A 23232-nucleotide genomic window follows, 5' to 3' on the forward strand; every position below is an offset into this window, starting at 1 on the left:
CTTTACAGTATAAAATGCAACTGGACTATAATCGTCCACAATATGTGACATCCAATGTTCAGTCACAGTTGTGTCCATATAAACAGATGAAGACTTTAAGCACATGTGCATCCAGATATTTGGGTTAGTTGATTAGTTGATTAGTGTAGCAGCAATGTTCATAACCTAGGTTAATCCACGTTTGGTAAATAAATCACTATAATCCACCACAATCAACATGGGCATGCAACCATATTTATATACTGCCCTCTAGCTAGGGCTCTCATGATCTGTCCTGGACACTGGTTACTGAGCGGGCTTGTTTAATAGGAATTCTCACCAACCAGCTGATTGTATACTGGATCAGAGTCTCCGCAGCCGACTCCTTCTTTGAATCCCGCCACACCTCAGGTCCGTTTGGTATATGTGTCCAGAAATACAGCCAGGTCCATATGCTGCGAACCTCTCTCAACGCGTTTCTCCGCCTGTGAAATCAGCGGCTTCCTCAGGAGAAATATGGTACATACTCCGATTGACCTGTTTAAATAACCCACATGTCATCTATTTCCGGGCGCTATTAGAATGCGCACGCGCACCCAATGCGTGTCGCGTGCGTTCAAGGGTCCAGAGAGTAACTGACTTCCGATTTTCCGAAGAGGCGCGCACGCGCATTAACTGCGTCTCACGTGCGGGTCAAACTCTATGCAGCTCTAATTGTCTCGCTTTAATCATCTCTTCCTCTTACATGTTCTTATATACATCCGCCCCTCATATACGTCAGTACTATTACCCAGTCACTACTACCCGAAAACATCCATAGACCTCGTAATTAATTTGGTTAATGGTATTAACAAACCAACACATAATTCATAGAGGCCATCACGTAAAATTCATATACATATATAAATTAAAAATATGTATATTATAATCAATATACAAAATTAAAAAATCTTACAAGAAATCCCTATTTCTCATACGTTAAAAGAAAAAGAAAAAAACACTCGGCGCTGACTTTAACAAGGAATCTCCTGTAATAAACCACTAGTTTTCCAGATATGCTGCAGCTCTAACAAGGAGATCACTGAATCTCCCAAAAAGTAATAAAAACCACCAAATAAATATTAAATAAAGCGCTGCATAACCGGAATCACTTCGTGTTTTTTTTATTCACACAACATTGAGACAAATGACATACATATAACACACACACACAGACCCGGCCAGTATTAAAATTACCTTAAATTAATTAATAATACTCATTAACCCATCAATGCCCAACTTCACAACATACCCTTCATTCCAATTAGGACCTAACAATGATGCATCACTGGTATGTTAATCAATTGATAACATGCATATAATTTAACTGAGGGGCCCCTTATGGCTATAACTGGGTTCACTACGGCTGGCCGGCGGTCGGGCTCCCGGCGACCAGCATCCCGGCGCCGGGAGCCCGACCGCCGGCTTACCGACAGCGTGGCGAGCGCAAATGAGCCCCTTGCGGGCTCGCTGCCCTCGCCGCGCTACGGGCACGGTGGCGCGCTACGCGCGCCACACTATTTTATTCTCCCTCTATGGGGGTCGTGGACCCCCACGAGGGAAAATAAGTGTCGGTATGCCGGCTGTCGGGCTCCCGGCGCCGGTATACTGAGCGTCGGGAGCCCGACCGCCGGCATACAGAAGACCACCCCTATAACTTAACCCTCAATTGCTTTACAGTATAAAATGCAACTGGACTATAATCGTCCACAATATGTGACATCCAATGTTCAGTCACAGTTGTGTCCATATAAACAGATGAAAAGACTTTAAGCACATGTGCATCCAGATATTTGGGTTAGTTGATTAAAGTAGCAGCAATGTTCATAACCTAGGTTAATCCACGTTTGGTAAATAAATCACTATAATCCACCACAATCAACATGGGCATGCAACCATATTTATATACTGCCCTCTAGCTAGGGCTCTCATGATCTGTCCTGGACACTGGTTACTGAGCGGGCTTGTTTAATAGGAATTCTCACCAACCAGCTGATTGTATACTGGATCAGAGTCTCCGCAGCCGACTCCTTCTTTGAATCCCGCCACACCTCAGGTCCGTTTGGTATATGTTAGTGATGAGCGGATTCGGTTTTACTCGGTTCTCAAAACCGAATCTTATTGGCTATCCAAAACACGTGACATCCGTGAGCCAATAAGATTCGGTTTTTTCGAACCGAGTAAAACCGAATCCGCTCATCTCTAGTATATGTGTCCAGAAATACAGCCAGGTCCATATGCTGTGGACCTCTCTCAACGCGTTTCTCCGCCTGTGAAATCAGCGGCTTCCTCAGGAGAAATATGGTACATACTCCGATTGACCTGTTTAAATAACCCACATGTCATCTATTTCCGGGCGCTATTAGAACGTGCACGCGCATCCAACGCGTGTCCGCGTGCGTTCCAGGGTCCAAAGAGTAACTGACTTCAGATTTTCCGAAGAGGCGCGCACGCGCATTAACTGCGTCTCACGTGCGAGTCAAACTCTATGCAGCTCTAATTGTCTCGCTTTAATCATCTCTTCCTCTTACATGTTCTTATATACATCCGCCCCTCATATACGTCAGTACTATTACCCAGTCACTACTACCCGAAAACATCCATAGACCTCGTAATTAATTTGGTTAATGGTATTAACAAACCAACACATAAATCATAGATGCCATCACGTAAAATTCATATACATATATAAATTAAAAATATGTATATTATAATCAATATACAAAATTAAAAAATCTTACAAGAAATCCCTATATTACTATAGTGCATAATGTCCACCGCAACCTGTATATCTACATTATTCATTTACAAACATGCGTAAAAATTTGTATTGTTATCTTCATTAACAGTCTCCAATGTCCCGATTAGATACATATAGAAGATATAACCCGCAAGATAAGAGACAAAGCCAATCTCTTACGGGTAGCCCTTTTTTCTATAAATACTCATATTTCCAACATGACAGAGCATAGACCCACTCAAATATCAACCTAACAATCCCTTTCCACTTATTTCAGGCAAAAAGGTTTCCATACAACTGAATTACCACTATTAAATAAATATCATAAACATGGCTCACGATCGATACAAGAACCCTTAATCGCCAATGAACTAACCCTTCCCCCCACACACACAGATCATAGACCACATAATGTTACATATCCAATACCCCCAATACATATGCATGCATATATATACACACTATTAAATGCGTGCACATACACGCACGCATACATATATAGAGGAATACCACCATCCCAGTGGAACCCGATGTCCCTATTTTGACTATCTGGGAAACTAAGGACTCAAGAGGGGAATCTATAATTCACAAATCAATCGATCAGATGTCTAATGGATATTGTTCAACTCAACTGTATCGTTTAAACCACCCGGTACCATCGTACCTAAACAATATATCCAATAAGCCTCTCTCTTACAGAGGAGCCCATAACGATCACCACCTCTAGCCGTTTTGTTAACCTGTTCAATACCAAACATCTGGATGTTTTTTAAATTTCCCAGTTCACAATTACTGATATGATTATAGAGGCTTTGTTTTCTTGTCCTACTGATGATATTCCTTTTATGTTCCATCAGCCTGTCATGTAACATTCTGGTAGTCCGGCCAATATATTGCTTACCGCATCCACAAATAAGTAAATAGATTATGAATGAGGATTTGCAATTAATAAATGCCTTTATAGGGAAGGATTCCCCTGTAATTCTAGAACTAAACATATCAACTTTACGACTAGTGAAGGAACATGTCTGACATCTGATATTTCCATGTCTATGAAACCCAGCTGGTTTCACAGGTAACCAACTATGCTTCGGATTTTCTCCTGAGGTGGCACTTTTCATATGGCTAGGTGCCAATCTTAATTTAAGATTATTAGATTTTCTAAAAAATCACTCTATTACTGCACCTAGTCCCTGTATTCAGAATTTCGTCCATCTGTAATAGTTGACTATTCTTCTGAATAATGGCCTTAATCTCATTTGCATGAGAATTATATCTGGTAATGAAGTGTGCTGCACTACCTATATCCTCCTCCCCAATATGACCTTCCTTAGCATTCTTCTCCTTACCTTGTAGTAAGCAACATCTATCCATATTGCATACTTCCCTATAGGCTTTATTAACCACCCTAGGGGGGTATCCCTGCTCTATAAATGAACCCCTCAGTTTTTCTGCCTGTATAGTAAACATTTCAATAGTAGAACTATTTCTTTTTAATCTAATAAATTGGCCTTTAGGCACGTTATCACGCCATTTTTGTAGATGACTACTACCATAATTCAAGAATCGGCTTTGATCCACATCCTTAAAGAATGTGCATGTATTCAAATTGTCTTCCATAGCCTCCAGAGCGATATCCAAATAAGATATAGTGGTTAAACTATAATTATAAGTGAATTTAAGACCAAAATCATTAATATTAAGACCCTCCAAAAAATTCTGCAATGTGACCTCATCACCACCCCAAATGAAAAACAAATCATCAATAAAACGGCAATAGAGGACGAGATCCGCGCCGAGCCCGCCCCCCCACACATGTTCCTCTTCAAAGCTGCCCATGTACAGGTTCGCAAAGCTCGGCACGAATCTTGTCCCCATCGCCGTGCCCTTTAACTGTAAATAATAATTAGTGTCAAAAATAAAATAATTGTGATGAAGTATAAATTCAATTGAACTTAATATAAAATCACTGAAGTATAAATTCAATTGAACTTAATATAAAATCACTGACTGTTAATGAAGATAACAATACAAATTTTTACGCATGTTTGTAAATGAATAATGTAGATATACAGGTTGCGGTGGACATTATGCACTATAGTAATATAAGAGAATTTTGGTACTTACCGATAAATCCATTTCTCTGAATCCTCTAGGGGACACTGGAGTCCTATACAGTAGGGGTGTGAAGCCTTGAACCGGAGGTGTGGCACAATCTAAAATTAGCATTGTCTGCACAGCCGGCTTCTCCCGCTTCACATCCCTCCTCCCTCAGTTTGAAAAATTTGACAGAGAATAGGACATGACACTATAGCACATGGCGATGAACCGAACCGTACAACATATCAAACAGCGGCCAAGAACTCTTAACCGAAGAAGTAACGCTGTTTGTACAAACTGTTTAAAACAAGAACTTTGAACACAGAAGGTTGACAGCACCGAGGCGGGCGTCCAGTGTCCCCTAGAGGATTCAGAGAAATGGATTTATCGGTAAGTACGAAAATCCTCTTTTCTCTTTCATCCACTAGGGGACACTGGAGTCCTATACAGTAGGGGACGTCCCAAAGTTATCCCCCAGGGAGGGAGTGCTGTCGGTGGCCTGCAAAACTAAACGTCCGAACTTAGATTCTCTGGACGCAAAAGTATCAAACTTGTAAAATTTCGCGAACGTGTGGGCTGAAGACCACGTCTCCGCTCTGCAAAGTTGAGTAGTGGAAGCACCCCTGGCAGCCGCCCACGAGGCACCCACTGATAGGGTAGTGTGAGCACCCGTCTGAATTGGAACCTGTTTGCCACAGGAAATATAAGCTTGTCGAATGGCAAGTCTAATCCATCTAGACAAAGTCTGCTTAGATGCCGGCCAACCCTTCTTTGGCCCATCATAAAGAACAAACAAATGGTCCGACTTTCTGAAAGACGACGTAACCTGTACGTATACCCGTAAAGCTCGGACAACATCCAATGACACGTCCTCATCTGTGAGACCCTGGAAAGATGGGACCACTATTAGCTGGTTTACGTGAAACCCCGAAACCACCTTCGGAAGGAAGTCTGCTCTTGTACGGAGTTCCGCCCTATCCTCATGAAAAACTAAGAAAGGACTCTTACAGGATAAGGCTCCCAACTCAGAAACCCGCTTAGCCGAAGCCAAGGCAAGTAATAACGTGACCTTCCAAGAGAGACATTTCAGGTCTGTCAACGGCTCAAAAGTCGGTGACTTCAAATATTCTAACACCAAATTTAAGTCCCATGGTGCCGTGGGAGGACGAAAAGGGGGTTGAATCCTCAGAACCCCCTGTAAAAAGGTTTGAATCTCTGGCAAGGATGCTAGCCGCTGTTGAAAAAGGATGGAGAGAGCCGAAATCTGTACCTTCAGAGAGCCCAGTCTGAGCCCTCCCTCTAGACCGGCCTGAAGGAAAAGTAGAAGTCGAGATATATGGAAGTTCGTTGAATTCCATCCCCGTACCTGACACCAAGCCATGTACCGTCCTCCAAATCGTGTAGTAGTGCCTGGCTGTGACCGGCTTCCTAGCGGCAATCATTGTAGGAATGGCCATTCGTGGAATCCCTCTGTTTCTTAAGATCCGGGTTTCAATAGCCACGCCGTCAAACGCAGCCTGTTCAGGTCGGGGTGTAGGAACGGTCCCTGAGATAGCAGGTCCTCTCTCTGAAGTAACCTCCAAGGATCTTCCGCAAGTAACCCCAGCAGGTTGGAGTACCAACTCCTGCGGGGCCAATCCGGTGCGATTATAATGGCCCACACTCGTTCCCGCTTTACCCTTTTCAGAACCCTGGTTATGAGTGGGAATGGTGGAAATATGTAAACCCTCTTGTAACACCAAGGAAGTGTTAATGCGTCCACTCCTTCTGCTGCTGGATTTCGAGTCCTTGACACATATCTGGGCAGCTGATGGTTTTGTCGAGACGCCATTAGGTCCACCTCAGGCAGACCCCATCTTCTCACAATCATGTTGAAAATCCGTGGATGAAGGCACCACTCTCCCGGATGCATGTCCTGGTGACTGTGGTAATCTGCTTCCCAGTTCTCCACACCTGGAATGAACACTGCCGAGAGAATGATGTCTCGTCTTTCTGCAGACAAGATCTTTGTGGCTTCCTTTAACGCCATCCTGCTCTTTGTTCCTCCTTGACGGTTTATGTAAGCCGTCGTCGTGACATTGTCTGACTGAATCCTGATGCGTTGATTCATGACTAGGTCTTCTGCTAAGAGAAGTGCATTGTAAACTGCTCTTAGTTCGAGGATATTTATGGGTAGTTTGCTCTCCTGTAGCGTCCACCGTCCTTGAAACTGATGGTCCTCTAGGACGGCTCCCCAACCTCTGAGACTGGCATCCGTCGTCAGGATCCTCCAATCCCAAATGCCGCATTTCTTGCCGGCTGCAAGGTTCTTGTGTAACGACCACCATATCAAGGAGACCCGTACTTGTGGTTGAAGTCGGATTCTCCGATGGAGAAGCCAGTGCGAGCCTGCTCCCTGAGCAATGAGATTTATTTGGGATGGTCGGGAATGAAGTCTGCCGTACTGGAGAGCTTCGAACGACGCCACCATCTTCCCGAGAAGTTGCACACAGAGGTGCAGAGAAACGGTTTGCGTCTTCAGTACCTGAGCCACTAATCTCTGTAGGTCCTGGACCTTGTTCTCTGGTAGGAACACACGTGATAGGACCGTGTCCAAGATGAGACCGAGGAATTGAATCCGTTGAGTCGGTATGAGGTTGGACTTTTGGAAATTGACAATCCATCCATGTTGAATTAGAAATTGATGGGATGTCTGAATATCCTTGAGCAGTCGAGTCTGAGATGGAGCCTTGATCAGTAAATCGTCCAGAAAAGGTATAATCGTGACCCCCAACAGTCTCAGTCCTGCAACATGATCTTTGTGAAAATTCTTGGGGCTGATGCTAGACCGAACGGCAAGGCCCGGAATTGGTAGTGATCCGCCACCAGTGCGAACCTTAAGTAAGCCTGGTGAGGAGTCCAGATTGGAATATGAGGATATGCATTCTTTATGTCCATGGATACCATGAACTCGCCCTGTTCTAAGCCTGCAATGACTGATTGGATTGATTCCATCTTGAATCTGTACTCTTAAAAACTGGTTGAAAACTTTTAAATTGAGTATTGGTCTGACCATCCCGTCTGGCTTTGGCATGACAAAAAGATTGGAATAGAACCCCGTTCCTCTCTGAGAAGCGGGAACCGGAATAATGACCTCTGCTTGTAGCAATTTGAGAATTGCTGCCCGTAGTGCCCTTGCTTTTTGAGGGCACTGAGGCAATCCTTGTAAAAAACTGATTGTGAGGCCTCTGTTGAAATTCCAGTTTGTATCCCTGAGAGATTAAGTTATTCACCCAAAGTTCTGGTGAGGTTTTGGCCCAGATGTCCAGAAAACCTTCCAGTCGGCCGCCCACCAAGGGGGACCCCAGGTGAGCTGGGAGGCCGTCATGCCACGGTCTTGTCAGCAGGTTTATCCTGCTTTCTGGTTGCTGCCTGCGAGCGGCCTCTACCTCTGCCCCCGCGTGCTTGTGTACCGAAACCCCTACCTCGGGCTCGAAAGGACTGTGATCTAAATGAAGGAAACGCTGGTCCCGAATAACCTCTCCTAGTTTCTCGTATAAGGAGTAGGCAGAAAAGTGGACTTTCCCGCTGTAGCCTGCGAAATCCACTTGTCCAACTCTGGTCCTAACAGCATTTCACCCCCAAAGGGGATGGATTCCACCACCTTCTTGGTGTCAGAGTCTCCTTGCCATTCTCTGACCCAAAAAATCCTTCTAGCCGATATGGCCGATGCAGATATGTGCGATGCTATTCTGCTAATATCCTTAGAAGCTTGACACAAGTATGAAGCAGATTCTCGAATGTGTTCCGCCAGTTGGGTAATCTCTTCTAAGCTATTTTCCTCCTTAATAGCTTGTACAATACGGTCGGACCATGCACCCATGGCCTTGTTGACCCAAACACAGATGATCGCAGGTCTCTGCGCTGCACCTGCTGCTACAAAGATTGATTTTAACGCAGTGTCAACTTTACGGTCTGACGCATCCTTTAAAGTAGTTACGTTAGGAATTGGCAAGATTGTCTTCTTTGACAACCTTCCTAGGGAAGCATCCACTACCGGCGGAGACTCCCACTTATCCATTACACCCTTAGGTAGGGGGTAAGTTACCTGAAACCGTTTCGGAAATTGAAAGCGTTTGTCAGGTTGTTTCCAAGCCTCCTCTATCTAAGATTGGAGGGATTTAGGAATGGGGAACACTGCTGAACGCGGCTTTTGGGATTCGAACAAATCGAAATCTTCCGGCTCCCGGATTTCCTCTTCCTTAAAGCTGAGGATGTCCTTTACCGCGTCAATTAAGGAGTCCAGCCCCGAGATTGCAGAGTCCTCTTCTGGAAAATCGGCGTCTAGGTTAGTTTCAATTAACTCCCCTTCTTCCGTATCCAGAAGAAAACCCTCTTCCTCCTCAGATTCTGGTATAATAGGAAGAGTTCTTTTAACAGCTTTGCGCACACTCGTTTCTGCGTGTGCGGGCGGCGTTAACCTGATGAGAAATTCTTCCATTGTCTTTGAGAATCCCGCAGCCCATTCCGATTGCTGCTTGCGCGATTCTGCCATCTCCTTGGAGATTCTATTAGCAAGGTTGTCTTCCCATGCCTTAGCCAGAGCACTGTTCCAGGGTGGAGCGTCCTTGTCTAAGCTCTTCTTGTTACATTTCGTACAAACATAACAGGTCTTTGAGGTCTTGGTTGCCTTAGACATGTTGTTTTTTTTGTTTAAACCCTTTACCAGGGTAGCACGCAGCGCTTTCACCCTTTAAACTAGGAAGAGAAAGACTGGGAGATGGCGGAAGCAAAGGTATTGGATCCGGCTGGAATTACCTGTCCTTTTTTTTTTAATAAAAGGAACAGGCCAAAAAAATAATAATTTAAAAATAAAAAACCAGCCGACTCGCAACCCTCACACCCCAACTGTAAATCAGCTACGATGTTAGAGTTGGCTTGCTTCCATGTATTTTCTCCGGAATCTTTGAAACAGAAGTCCCTTGAAAACATAATTTTTAAAGTTTGATTACTTTTCAGGAGATCCTCAAACTGTATATTGTATATATACATTACACCAGCAGAGGGAGCTGTTACCTAACGATCCCTCTCCTATATTAATGCATGCACTATCCAGGCAGTGCAGCAGGGGGAGCTAATTCTTTTATAAAAAAACTTTCCCCTATGTACACTACCGGGGGGTGGGGGGACCCATCCCTTACCTCAGCCTGGCACCAAAATGGAGAAACATGGCCCCCACTAAATGTAAGTTTTAGTAAAAAATAAGATTTTACTCACCGGTAAATCTATTTCTCGTAGTCCGTAGTGGATGCTGGGGACTCCGTAAGGACCATGGGGAATAGACGGCTCCGCAGGAGACTGGGCACATCTAAGAAAGATTTAGGACTATCTGGTGTGCACTGGCTCCTCCCCCTATGACCCTCCTCCAAGCCTCAGTTAGGAACTGTGCCCGGAAGAGCTGACACAATAAGGAAGGATTTATGAATCCCGGGTAAGACTCATACCAGCCACACCAATCACACCATATAACACGTGATAGGAACCCCGGTTAACAGTATGATAACAAAATGGAGCCTCTGAAGAGATGGCTCACAACAAAACCCGCTTTTTGTAACAATAACTATGTACAGGTATTGCAGACAATCCGCACTTGGGATGGGCGCCCAGCATCCACTACGGACTACGAGAAATAGATTTACCGGTGAGTAAAATCTTATTTTCTCTGACGTCCTAGTGGATGCTGGGGACTCCGTAAGGACCATGGGGACTATACCAAAGCTCCCAAACGGGCGGGAGAGTGCGGATGACTCTGCAGCACCGAATGAGAGAATTCCAGGTCCTCCTCAGCCAGGGTATCAAATTTGTAGAATTTTGCAAACGTGTTTGCCCCCGACCAAGTAGCTGCTCTGCAAAGTTGTAAAGCCGAGACCCCTCGGGCAGCCGCCCAAGATGAGCCCACCTTCCGTGTGGAATGGGCTTTTACAGATTTAGGCTGCGGTAAGCCTACCGCAGAATGCGCCAGCTGAATAGTGCTACAAATCCAGCGCGCAATAGACTGCTTAGAAGCAGGAGCACCCAGCTTGGTGGGTGCATACAGGATAAACAGCGAGTCAGTCTTTCTGACTCCAGCCGTCCTGGAAATATAAATTTTTAGGGCCCTGACTACGTCCAGCAACTTGGAATCCTCCAAGTCCCTAGTAGCCGCAGGCACCACAATAGGTTGGTTCAAGTGAAAAGCTGAGACCACCTTTGGGAGAAACTGAGGACGAGTCCTCAATTCTGCCCTATCCATATGGAAAATCAGATAAGGGCTTTTACAAGACAAAGCCGCCAATTCTGAAACCCGCCTGGCCGACGCCAAGGCCAACAGCATGACCACTTTCCACGTGAGATATTTTAAATCCACAGTCTTAAGTGGTTCGAACCAATGTGATTTCAGGAATGCCAAAACCACATTGAGAACCCAAGGTGCCACTGGGGGCACAAAAGGAGGCTGAATATGCAGTACTCCTTTGACAGAAGTCTGAACTTCGGGCAGTGAAGCCAGTACTTTTTGGAAGAAAATCGACAGAGCCGAAATCTTGACCTTTATGGACCCCAATTTGAGGCCCAACGTCACCCCTGCTTGCAGGAAGTGCAGGAATCGACCCAGTTGAAATTCCTCCGTCGGGGCCTTCATGGCCTCACACCAAGCAACATATTTTCGCCAAATGCGGTGATAATGTCTTGCGGTGACATCCTTCCTGGCTTTGATCAGGGTAGGGATGACTTCCTCCGGAATACCCTTTTCGTTAAGGATCCGGTGTTCAACAGCCATGCCGTCAAACGCAGCCGCGGTAAGTCTTGGAACAGACAGGGTCCCTGCTGCAGCAGGTCTCGTCTGAGCGGCAGAGGCCAAGGGTCCTCTGTAAGCATCTCTTGAAGTTCCGGGTACCAAGCTCTTCTTGGCCAATCCGGAACCACGAGTATGGTTTTCACTCCTCGCCTTCTTATTATTCTCAGTACCTTGGGTATGAGAGGTAGAGGAGGAAACACATAAACCGACTGGTACACCCATGGTGTCACTAGAGCGTCCACCGCTATCGCCTGAGGGTCTACCTGTGGTTTTTCCCGCCGGTTGACCAACATTTGGAAGACTTCTGGATGAAGTCCCCATTCTCCCGGGTGGAGGTCGTGCCTGCTGAGGAAGTCTGCTTCCCAGTTGTCCACTCCCGGAATGAACACTGCCGTTAGTGCTAACACATGATTCTCTGCCCATCTGAGAATCCTTGTGGCTTCTGCCATCGCCATCCTGCTTCTCGTGCCGCCCTGTCTGTTTACATGGGCGACCGCTGTGATGTTGTCTGACTGGATCAGTACCGGCTGGTTTTGAAGCAGGGGTCTTGCCTGGCTTAGGGCATTGTAAATGGTCCTTAGCTCCAGGATATTTATGTGAAGAGAAATCTCCTGATTTGACCACAGTCCTTGGAAATTTCTTCCCTTTGTGACTGCCCCCCAGCCCCGAAGGCTGGCATCCGTTGTCACTAGGACCCAGTCCTGTATTCCGAATCTGCGGCCCTCTAGTAGATGAGCCCTCTGCAGCCACCACAGCAGCGACACCCTGGTTCTGGCCGATAGGGTTATCCGCTGTTGCATCTGGAGATGGGACCCGGACCATTTGTCCAACAGGTCCCACTGGAACGTCCTTGCGTGGAACCTTCCGAATGGAATTGCTTCGTACGAAGCTACCATTTTTCCCAGGACTCGTGTGCATTGATGTACCGACACTTTTCCTGGTTTTAGAATGTCTCTGACCAGAGATGACAATTCCTCGGCTTTTTCCAGTGGAAGAAACACTCTTTTCTGGTCTGTGTCCAGAATCATTCCCAGGAACAGAAGATGTGTCGTCGGGACCAGCTGTGACTTTGGAATGTTTAGAATCCAGCCGTGCTGTTGTAGCACTTCCTGAGAAAGTCCCACCCCCACTATCAACTGTTCTTTGGACCTCGCCTTTATCAGGAGATCGTCCAAGTACGGGATAATTAAAACTCCCTTCTTGCGAAGGAGTATCATCATTTCGGCCATTACCTTGGTAAAGACACTCGGTGCCGTGGATAACCCGAACGGCAGCGTCTGGAACCGATAGTGACAGTCCTGTACCACAAATCTGAGGTACTCCTGGTGCGGAGGGTAAATGGGGACATGCAGGTACGCATCCTTGATGTCCAGGGATACCGTGTAATCCCCCTCCTCCAGGCTCGCAATAACCGCCCTGAGCGATTCCATCTTGAACTTGAACCTTTTGGTATAAGTGTTCAAGGTTTTTAAATTTAAGATGGGTCTCACCGAACCGTCCGGTTTCGGTACCACAAACATTGTGGAGTAGTAACCCTTTCCTTGCTGAAGGAGGGGTACCTTGACGATCACTTTCTGTGAATACAGTTTTTGAATAGCCACCAACACTGCCTCCCTGGCAGAGGGAGTTGCCGGCAAGGCAGATTTTAGGAAACGGCGGGGGGGGGAGACGTCTCGAATTCCAGCCTGTACCCCTGAGATACTACTTGAAGGACCCAGGGATCCACTTGTGAGAGAGCCCACTGTGTGCTGAAAAACCTGAGACGTGCCCCCACCGTTCCCGATACCGCCTGAGCAGCCCCAGCGTCATGCTGTGGACTTACCGGACGCAGGGGAGGACTTCTGCTCCTGGGAACTAGCTGTGTGCTGCAGCTTTTTCCCCCTTCCTCTGCCCCTCGGCAGAAAGGATGAGCCTCTAGCCCGCTTATTTTTCTGGGGCCGAAAGGACTGTACCTGATAATACGGTGCTTTCTTTTGCTGTGGGGTAGCCTGTGGCAAAAAAGTCGATTTCCCAGCAGTAGCTGTGGAAACGAGGTCTGAAAGACCTTCCCCAAAAAGTTCCGCCCCTTTATAGGGTAAAACTTCTATGTGCCGCTTGGAGTCGGCATCACCTGACCATTGCCTAGTCCATAACCCCCGTCTGGCGGCAATGGACATAGCGCTTATTTTTGATGCCAGCCGGCAAATATCCCTCTGTGCATCACGCATGTATAAGACCGCGTCTTTTATATGGTCAATCGTTAGCAGAATATTGTCCCTATCCATGGTATCAATGTTTTCCGACAGGGAGTCTGACCACGCAGCAGCAGCACTGCACATCCAAGCTGATGCAATAGCGGGTCTCAATATAATGCCAGTGTGTGTGTATATAGCTTTTAGGGTACTTTCCAGCTTTCTATCAGCAGGTTCTTTTAGGGCGGCCGTATCCGGAGACGGTAGTGCCACCTTCTTTGATAAGCGTGTCAATGCTTTATCTACCCTAGGGGGTGTTTCCCAGCGTGACCTATCCTCTGGCGCGAAAGGGTACGCAGCCATTAACCGTTTAGAAATGATCAATTTCTTATCTGGGGAAGTCCACGCTTCCTCACACACCTCATTTAATTCGTCAGATGCAGGAAAAACTACTGGTAGTTTTTTCTCACAAAACATAATACCCTTTATTGTGGTACCTGGGGTATCATCAGAAATGTGTAAAACATTTTTCATAGCCTCAATCATATAACGGGTGGATCTATTGGAGGGTACACTCGTCTCATCATCGTCGACACTGGAGTCGGTATCCGTGTCGACATCTGTATCTGTCATCTGAGGTAGCAGGCGTTTTATAGCCCCTGATGACATTTGAGACGCTTGGACAGGCACAAGCTGAGTAGCCGGCTGTCCTATGTCGCCAAACCTTTTATGTAAGGAGCTGACACTGTCACGTAATTCCTTCCATAAGTCCATCCACACTGGTGTCGACCCCGCAGGAGGTGACATCACATTCACAGGCATTTGCTCCGCCTCCACATCATTATCCTCATCATACATGTCGACACAGCAGTACCGACACACATCAGACACACAGGGAATGCTCTTACAGTGGACAGGACCCCACAAAGCCCTTTGGGGAGACAGAGGGAGAGTATGCCAGCACACACCAGGGCGCTATATAACACAGGGATATCACTATACAGAGTGTTTTCCCCTATAGCTGCCTATAATATATATATACTGCACCTAAATTGTGCCCCCCCTCTCTTTTTTACCCTTTCTGTAGTGCAGGACTGCAGGGGAGAGCCAGGGAGCTTCCTTCCAGCGAAGCTGTGAGGGAATAATGGCGCCAGTGTGCTGAGGGAGTTGGCTCCGCCCCTTTTTCGGCGGGCTTTCTCCCGCTATTTTATCGTTTCTGGCAGGGGTTAATATACACCTATATAGCCTCTAGGGCTATATATGGTGTTAGTTTTGCCAGCCAAGGTGTTATTATTGCTGCTCAGGGTGCCCCCCCCCAGCGCCCTGCACCCATCAGTGACCGCAGTGTGTGGTGTGCATGAGGAGCAATGGCGCACAGCTGCAGTGCTGTGCGCTACCTTGGAGAAGACAGAAGTCTTCAGCCGCTGATTTTCCGGACCACCTTCATGTTTCTGGCTCTGTAAGGGGGACGGCGGCGCGGCTCCGGGAACGGACGACGAGGTCAGGTCCTGTGTTCGATCCCTCTGGAGCTAATGGTGTCCAGTAGCCTAAGAACCCCAAGCTACCACCACTTAGGTAGGTTCGCTTCTTCTCCCCTTAGTCCCTCGTTGCAGTGAGCCTGTTGCCAGCAGGTCTCACTGAAAATAAAAAACCTAAACTACTTTCTTCTAGGAGCTCAGGAGAGCACCTAGTGTGCATCCAGCTCAGCCGGGCACAGAAATCTAACTGAGGCTTGGAGGAGGGTCATAGGGGGAGGAGCCAGTGCACACCAGATAGTCCTAAATCTTTCTTAGATGTGCCCAGTCTCCTGCGGAGCCGTCTATTCCCCATGGTCCTTACGGAGTCCCCAGCATCCACTAGGACGTCAGAGAAAAAGAGCCTGCAGCACTGTTATGAACGTTTTGGGCTTTGCGCATACCCTTCCTTGTCTATGCGCTGCTTTAGTGCGTCCAGTCCTGTGCTTTTCTGACCCCCCACGCTGGCAGCCGGTGCGTGCCGAGTCCTCTATTCGGCGCGCTTCAGACCCGCTGGCCGGTGCGCGCCGGCTCCGCTCCGCCTGTGGGTCTCCTCGTCCACTGTGCCGTCCCTCCCTGCTCACAGGGAAGACAGGCTGAGCCCCGCGCCGCACTAAGGCTCCCACACGCCGGCCACCGTCGCTCTGCCGTCCCTCCCTGATTGGTTCTATCAAAGGGAGTTTTAAACTGCATTCAGGTTAAGTTATAAGAGAGAGAGAAGAAAAAAAATAATAATTTTTTTTTTTATCTGGAAGACCCTAGCCTTTTGACCAGTACTCACTATTAGTTGTTTTTTTGGAGGATCTTCTGTGGAGAGATGCAGTTCCCCTCAATAGGGATCTTTGTCTCTCCGATAGTAGGTAGCCTTGTCCCCCTTTTGTTAGGTGGACGCAGCCCTTTACAGATTTTTAGTCAGGAGCTCAGTACTCCACGTGCTGTACCTCCAGCACAATTTTTCAAACTGAGGGAGAAGGGATGTGAAGGGGGAGGAGCCGGCTGTGCAGACAATGCTAATTTTAGATTGTGCCACACCTCCGGTTCAAGGCTTCACACCCCTACTGTATAGGACTCCAGTGTCCCCTAGTGGATGAAAGAGAAAATAAAATTAAGCAGGTGGGGAGCGGCCGTTACTGTTGTGCCTAAAAACTCCCTCACCTCTAAAACCACTCCTGGCAGTCACCATAACATAGTGACATATGTGACATTATGCATGCTTTCACACACCACGAAATTTAGTTGTCCACTGACCTTCTACCCGTACAGAGTCTGACAAGTGTTGTTGTACAACAGGTTGAATGCAATTTTTCATTTTAGTCTTCTGACTATGGTCTTTCAGACCGCTACATAATTAGCCAAAGAATGAAACAGACATGCAAAAAGAGTTGAAGAATTTATTTTCCTCAGCTTGCAGGTCTTCATAATTAAATGTACCCAATTCACCTCTCCTTTGGTTGATTGGGTGGACCCAATAAACACGGTTACGCTTCAGGTATCGCCAATAGAACAATGAATCAACCACATTGAAATGACACATTTGGGACCCAAGCTCAAATGTCTCTGCCTACAGATTAAAAGGGTTCAGTATGATATAACAGCAGCCAGGATGCCGGCCACCAGTATGCTGGCAGCATGGCGAGCGCAAAGAGACCCCTTGCGGGCTCGCCATGCTGTGGGTGCAGTGTTTGCTGCACTCGCCACAGCTTCTATTTCCACGCAATAGGTGTCGTGGACACGAACAGTGTGGGAATAGCCCGTTAGCCGGGATTCTGGCTGGCGGCATTGTCAGCAGTCAGTATTTCAGCGTCGGTATCCTGACCGCCGGGATCCCAACTGCCAGCAACCTAACTGCATCTCAATTAAAAACTATATGGCCATAACATTACACACAACACAAAACCGCTCCATGTGAAAGAGACGATCCACGAAAAAAAAAAAAGTAAGATTTTGTTCCATACAGACAAAACCATTTGTGTGCGCAAAGGTCTTAAAGGCGACTATTTACTTCATAAAGAAATAACAGATGGATCTAACACTGAATACAACTTGTAATTCTGAGGAAATAATCTTTTTGCATAGTGTTTGGGAGAAAGCATAAAACTTAAAGCTTTGAATCCTCCTGCATATTGTTCTATGCTCACTTCTGTGCAGTGTCCTTCAGCTTACATGCCTCATAAGCACTCACCTGATATATCACGAATACATATCGAGTCACCACATGTGTATATACAGCCTGTGTTGTTTATCTATGATCTCTCTCATAAAAAACAGATTTCCCTAAAAATGATTTTTAATAGCAGGATTTAATATAGAGAGAAAGGCTTGGACACTGAACAAAAAATAGGATTTTGGTACTTACCAGGTAAATCCTTTTCTTTGAATCCATAGGGGGCACTGGAGTACTCTTGGGGATATGGACGGTGTTAGCAAGGACTGGGCACTGAATATTCAAATTTCAGTAACTCTCCTCCCCTCCATACTCCCAGAATACCTCAGTGTTTTTTCCTGAGGCGAACAGGATAGAGAGGATGAACAATGGAGAATTACCTATAACATTATAACATAACGGACAACAATAAAGTTGACACATAACGTAACTGACAACTAACCAGTTACCACCATAACCGATAAATCGGTGAGAATGTGTTACCATAAGATCCACTGAACTTACCACAACCAGGTAAAACTGCTCTGGGTGGGCGTCCAGTGCCCCCTATGGATTCAAAGAAAAGGATTTACCTGGTAAGTACCAAAATCCTATTTTCTTTTTCATCCACTAGGGGTCACTGGAGTACTCTTGGGACGTACCAAAGCTTCCCTCGTGGGCGGGAGAGCTGTTTGGCACCTGTAACATAGGCGGCCAAAGCTAGATGCTGATGCCGCAAACGTATCAAAATTGTAAAAGCGTACAAACGTGTGCACTGATGACTATGTAGCCGCACGGCAATGCTGCGTCGTAGAAGCCCCACGACCAGCTGGCCATGAAGTTTCCACAGAACGTGTGGAATGAGCTGTTACTGATGTAGGCGGCTGTAACCTAGCATGAAGGTAAGCCTGACGTATGGTCAGTATAATCCATCTGGATAAGGTTTGCTTAGAAGCTGGCCAACCCATTTTGGCAGCATCATAGAGAACAAACAACGTATCCGTCTTACAAACTGTAGACGTTCGGGATACATAAACGCGTAATGCGCGTACCACATCCAAAGTTCCAGAATGTCCTGTTAACACAGGAACTACTATTGGTTGATTGATGTGAAAAGATGACACTACCTTTGGCCAGAAAGCAGGATTCGTCCGAAGCTCCGCTCTGTCATCATGAAACACTAAAAACAGTGGCTTGCATGACAAGGCACCCAAATCTGAAACACGCCTTGCCGAAGCTAAGGCTAGGAGAAAAATCGTTTTCCAAGTGAGAAACTTAATATCCACTTGATGTAAGGGTTCAAAGTACGAAGACTGTACAAAATCTAAAACCAGATTCAAGTCCCATGGCGCTGTAGGTGGAATGAATGGAGGCTGTACTCTGAGGACACCTTGCAGAAAGGTGTGTACAGGCGGCAATAGAGCCAATCGTCTTTGAAAACAAATTGACAAAGCAGATACATGCACCTTTAGTGTAGATAAACGCAGTCCTCCATCTAAGCCCGTCTGTAGAAATAACAAAAGACGGGATAACTTGAAAGATGATGTCGGAAACTTCCGAGCTTCACACCAACCTATATAGGCACGCCAAATTCTGTAATAATGAGCTGTCGTAACTGGATTTCTAGCACGTAACATGGTTACTATAACCGATAGTGGAATGCCCTCTCTTCTTAAGAGGGCGGTCTCAACAGCCACCCCGTCAAACGCATTTGCGCTAAATCGGGGTAAAGGAATGGACCCTGTTGTAACCAGTCCGGACGTAGCGGAAGCGGGCAAGGATAGTCTGCGAGTAGCCTGTGAAGATCCGAGAAGCAAGCTCTCCGAGGCCAATGAGGCGCCACTAGTATGACTGTGGCGGACTCTCGTTTGATCTGTTTTAGCAACAGAGGGAGCAGCGGAAATCCGTTTTAGCAACAGAGGGAGCAGCGGAAACTGTGGAAACAGATACACGAGGCTGTACGGCCACGCAATAGTGAGAGCATCCCCTGCCACTGCCTTTGGATCTCGCGTTCTGGACACATACTGGGGCGTTTGGTGATTATGGCGAGATGCCATCAGGTCCACTTGAGGGTAACCCCACCTCTTGACCAACATGTGAAACCCTTCTGGATTTAATGCCCATTCTCCTGGATGAAAATCCCGATGGCTGAGATAATCCGCCTCCCAGTTGTCCATTATCGGAATGACCACTACCGACAATATCACTTGGTGATGGGCGGCCCAATTGAGGATTCGAGCTACTTCCCGCATGCCATGCTGCTTCTCGTTCCTCCTTGTTTGTTGATGTACGCGACCGCCGTTGCGTTGTCTGACTGCACTTGGACAGTTTGAGACCGAAGCATGTGCACTACTTGTCGTAGCGCATTGTAAATTGGCCGGAGTTCTAGGACCTTTATAGACAGCAATCTTTCTTGATCCGCCCAGAGACCCTGGAGCTGACAATTTTGAACTACAGCTCCCCAACCTCTGAGACTCGCGTCTGTGGTTAGAACTATCCAATTCCAGACGCCGAACCGATTTCCTGCGGTTAGATTGTGTACTTGGAGCCACCAGAGTACAGAAACTCTGGCCAGTGAAGACAACCTCACCTCTAGTGAATCTGCAGATACGAGCCCGACCACTGTGCGAGCACATGCAGTTGAAAAGGACGTGAGTGAAATCTTCCGAACAGAAGCGCTTTGAAAATCGCCACCATTGTGCCTAACAGGCGAATGCACAAATGTACCGAGGCTTGAGCACTAATCGTACCAGATGACGAATAGTCTGTACTTTATGTTCTGGTAGGCAAATTCTTCGATCTACCGTATCGAGAATCATCCCTAGGAATTGAAGTCGTTGAGACGGAATCCGATGTGAGTTCTTAAAGATGACAATCCAACCGTGCTGAACCAGCACATTGTACATTAGCAACACATGTTGCAGGCGCATTTGGTGAGACGGAGCTTTGAAGAGCAAATCGTCTAAATACGGAACTATTATCACTTCCAGGGATATGAGATGAGCCATCATAACAGACATCACTTTGGTGAATACCCTAAGCGCCGACGAGAGGGCAAACGGTAGAGCCTGAAACTGATAATGGATCTGCCATATCGCAAAACGCAAGAACCTCTGATGAGGTGGGCAAATCGGAATGTGTAAATACGCATCCTCGAGATCCAACGCAATCATGAATTTCCTGTGGCTCTAAACCTGCAAGTACTGTCCGCAGAGATTCCATCTTGAATCTGTAATAAGTATTCAATATTGGCCTGACCGAGCCATCCGGCTGTGGTACCACAAACAGACTGGACTAATAACCCTGACCTTGTTGGTGTACAGGGACTGGAAACAAAACTGCTGAATCCAGCAGAGAGTGAATGCCAATTTACCGAACCGCCCTTTTGCCGTCCGACACAGGCAGTCCTGTCTTGAAAAACCGCAGAGGCGGTAGACAGTCGAACTCTTATCTTTTAACACCAAATTGCGGATCCACCCATCTGTGGATGTCTGGAACCACACCAAATGAAACGTCTGAAGGCGTGCTTCCACAACTGGAGAACCGAGATGGGCTGGGAGCCCGTCCTGCCACTGGCTTGCCGGTGACCTTAGCGTCCGGACGCTGGTGTTGGTTTGTTGAAAACCACGTCCTCGCCTACCAGGTGTGGGTGTTTCTCTACCACGGCCTGAAAAGGGCTGAGGTCTAAAGGCTTCGAACACTGGTCCAGAGTATACCTTTGTCCAAATTAGGACCAAACAACCTTCGCATAAGGTAATGCTTTGATTCTTCTCTCGACCTTTGCCTCCGCCTGCTAAGGACGCATCCAGAGCACTTGTCGTGCCACCACGAATGACGCTGAAATGCGAGAACTGACTAGGCAGACGTCCGTAGAAGCTGTACATAGATAATCAGCAGCTTCGCAGATTTGATCAGCGAGAAGCATAAGGTGGACGTTTTGTAGGGCGGACCCGAGTCCTGTTATACAGACAAGCAACGCCGTAGTTACCCAAATGCCAACCAAACACGGTCGAAGCAACACCCCTGTTGCTGTATACAGCGACTCTAGCATAGCTGCCATGGAGATGTCACTGACTTTGGAAACGGGTAACTAGACTGAAATCGGCGAGGTTTAGAAACCTGTGTATCAGGATCCTATTAACATATTATTTAGAGATTCCAAAAAAAAAATAAGATCTGTGGTCTAGTAAAGACCCCTTATAAATTGTCAGAGTCTCTTCAGTCTGACGCACCCACACTATCTGACTGCTGGTCTATTCACCCTTCTCACATTCATCTTGCGCAGTTAGGCCTGGCATAGAATCGTCAGGATTGCAACATAGCAGAAACTGGGAATTTATAAGGCAAATGAGAACTATCTTTGCAAAATAGGAGATGAAATGGGAGTATAAAATATACTGTGCATGTGGTAGAACTCACCCACTGGTACAGACATTGCAGTGAAACAACTTTCCCGTCTTTGCTGGTGACTTACTTATTATGTAACCAGACAAATAAATAGACAAAGACAGACCAATTCCACCTCAGTAAAATTGCGAAAATGTGTATATGGTCAAAATGCAGTGCACGTGGCCAGACCATAAGAAACCTGTTTAAAAAATTCCTACCAACACCCCTGCGCCAATCCGGTGGAGCAGTGTTGTAGGACAGGAACGTTCTGGAAAAGAAACAGAAAGTATGATTAAAATGGCCTCCATCCATGTGCTTATAGTCAAAGAACATATAGCATATTTTCTTACATGACCATATATACATACAGTATTTTATATACATTTTCTATGGTATAACATCTTGTATGATATAACAAATGCTACACGAATGCATAGATAACACAATGCAGCCCCTTTTTTAGCATAGATCTATTGCTGCTGCTGTGGCATAATCTCTCTCCCACCCCTGCAGCTGCGCTACATGTAATAGGGACAGGGAAACTCCTGACTGCCCAGCATGAGCCCACTAGTTAAGAGGGCTGTTTCACAGGGACAGACCGCGGCAGCAGTGTGCACTGTCCGCGGTCTGAGTGATCATAGGCGCCGGCATCCCCCCCCCCCCTGCTACCCCCTTAGGGTGTGCAGGGAGCGCTGGCAGTGCTGAGCTGCCTACCGTTATTGAGACAGACCGCGGCAGCAGTGAACGATGTCCGCGGTCTGAGCAGTTACCTTCCCCTAAGCCTCCGGCCGTCACAGGAACAGACCGCGGCAGCACTGAACGCTGTCCGCTGTCTGATTGCATTACAGGCAGGGAGCGCTTAGAACGGCGCTTGCAGCGGCCGTCCAGCGCGTCCCTCGGAGCGGCGGCCGGGAATAGGGGAGCGGCGGCGGGGAGCTGATAACAGCGGTGGCGGGGACGGAGCAGCGGGATGCCTGGGGCGATGCACAGAGCAGTCCCACCACACGGCGGGTCATAAATACCTTGGTTCCTGTGCTCTGACGGGGCTTCTACAGCAAGCTCCGTTCTGCAGCCTCAGCTGAAGGTAGCTGATGTACTTGGACTCTGACGGGGCTTCTTCCAGCAAGCTCCGTTCAGTCCTTTCTGCAGTCTCAGCTGTTAGCTGAGCTGCTTGTGGCTGTGAGGGGGCTCCTTTGTGAGGCCCGACACGCCAAGAGCTGCACGCAGCAGCTTCTGTAATCCTGGACCCATAGCTTTTGTGGAAGCTGGGAAAGGATTATAAATATATAAAAAGCAAAAATAAAAATAAAAGTAGAATATGTGGAGGAACTCCACACTTTGTG

At 47.0% G+C, this 23232-nt stretch overlaps 1 protein-coding gene across 5 annotated transcripts in view; it reads right to left on the reverse strand.

Moving 5' to 3' along the window:
• TMEM131 (transmembrane protein 131) overlaps positions 1 to 23232 on the reverse strand; it is a 554400-nt gene that overhangs the window by 58659 nt on the left and 472509 nt on the right. The window lies entirely within an intron of this gene.

This window comes from Pseudophryne corroboree, chromosome 2, assembly GCF_028390025.1.
Source record: "Pseudophryne corroboree isolate aPseCor3 chromosome 2, aPseCor3.hap2, whole genome shotgun sequence".
In the NCBI taxonomy this organism is placed as follows: Eukaryota; Metazoa; Chordata; class Amphibia; order Anura; family Myobatrachidae; genus Pseudophryne; species Pseudophryne corroboree.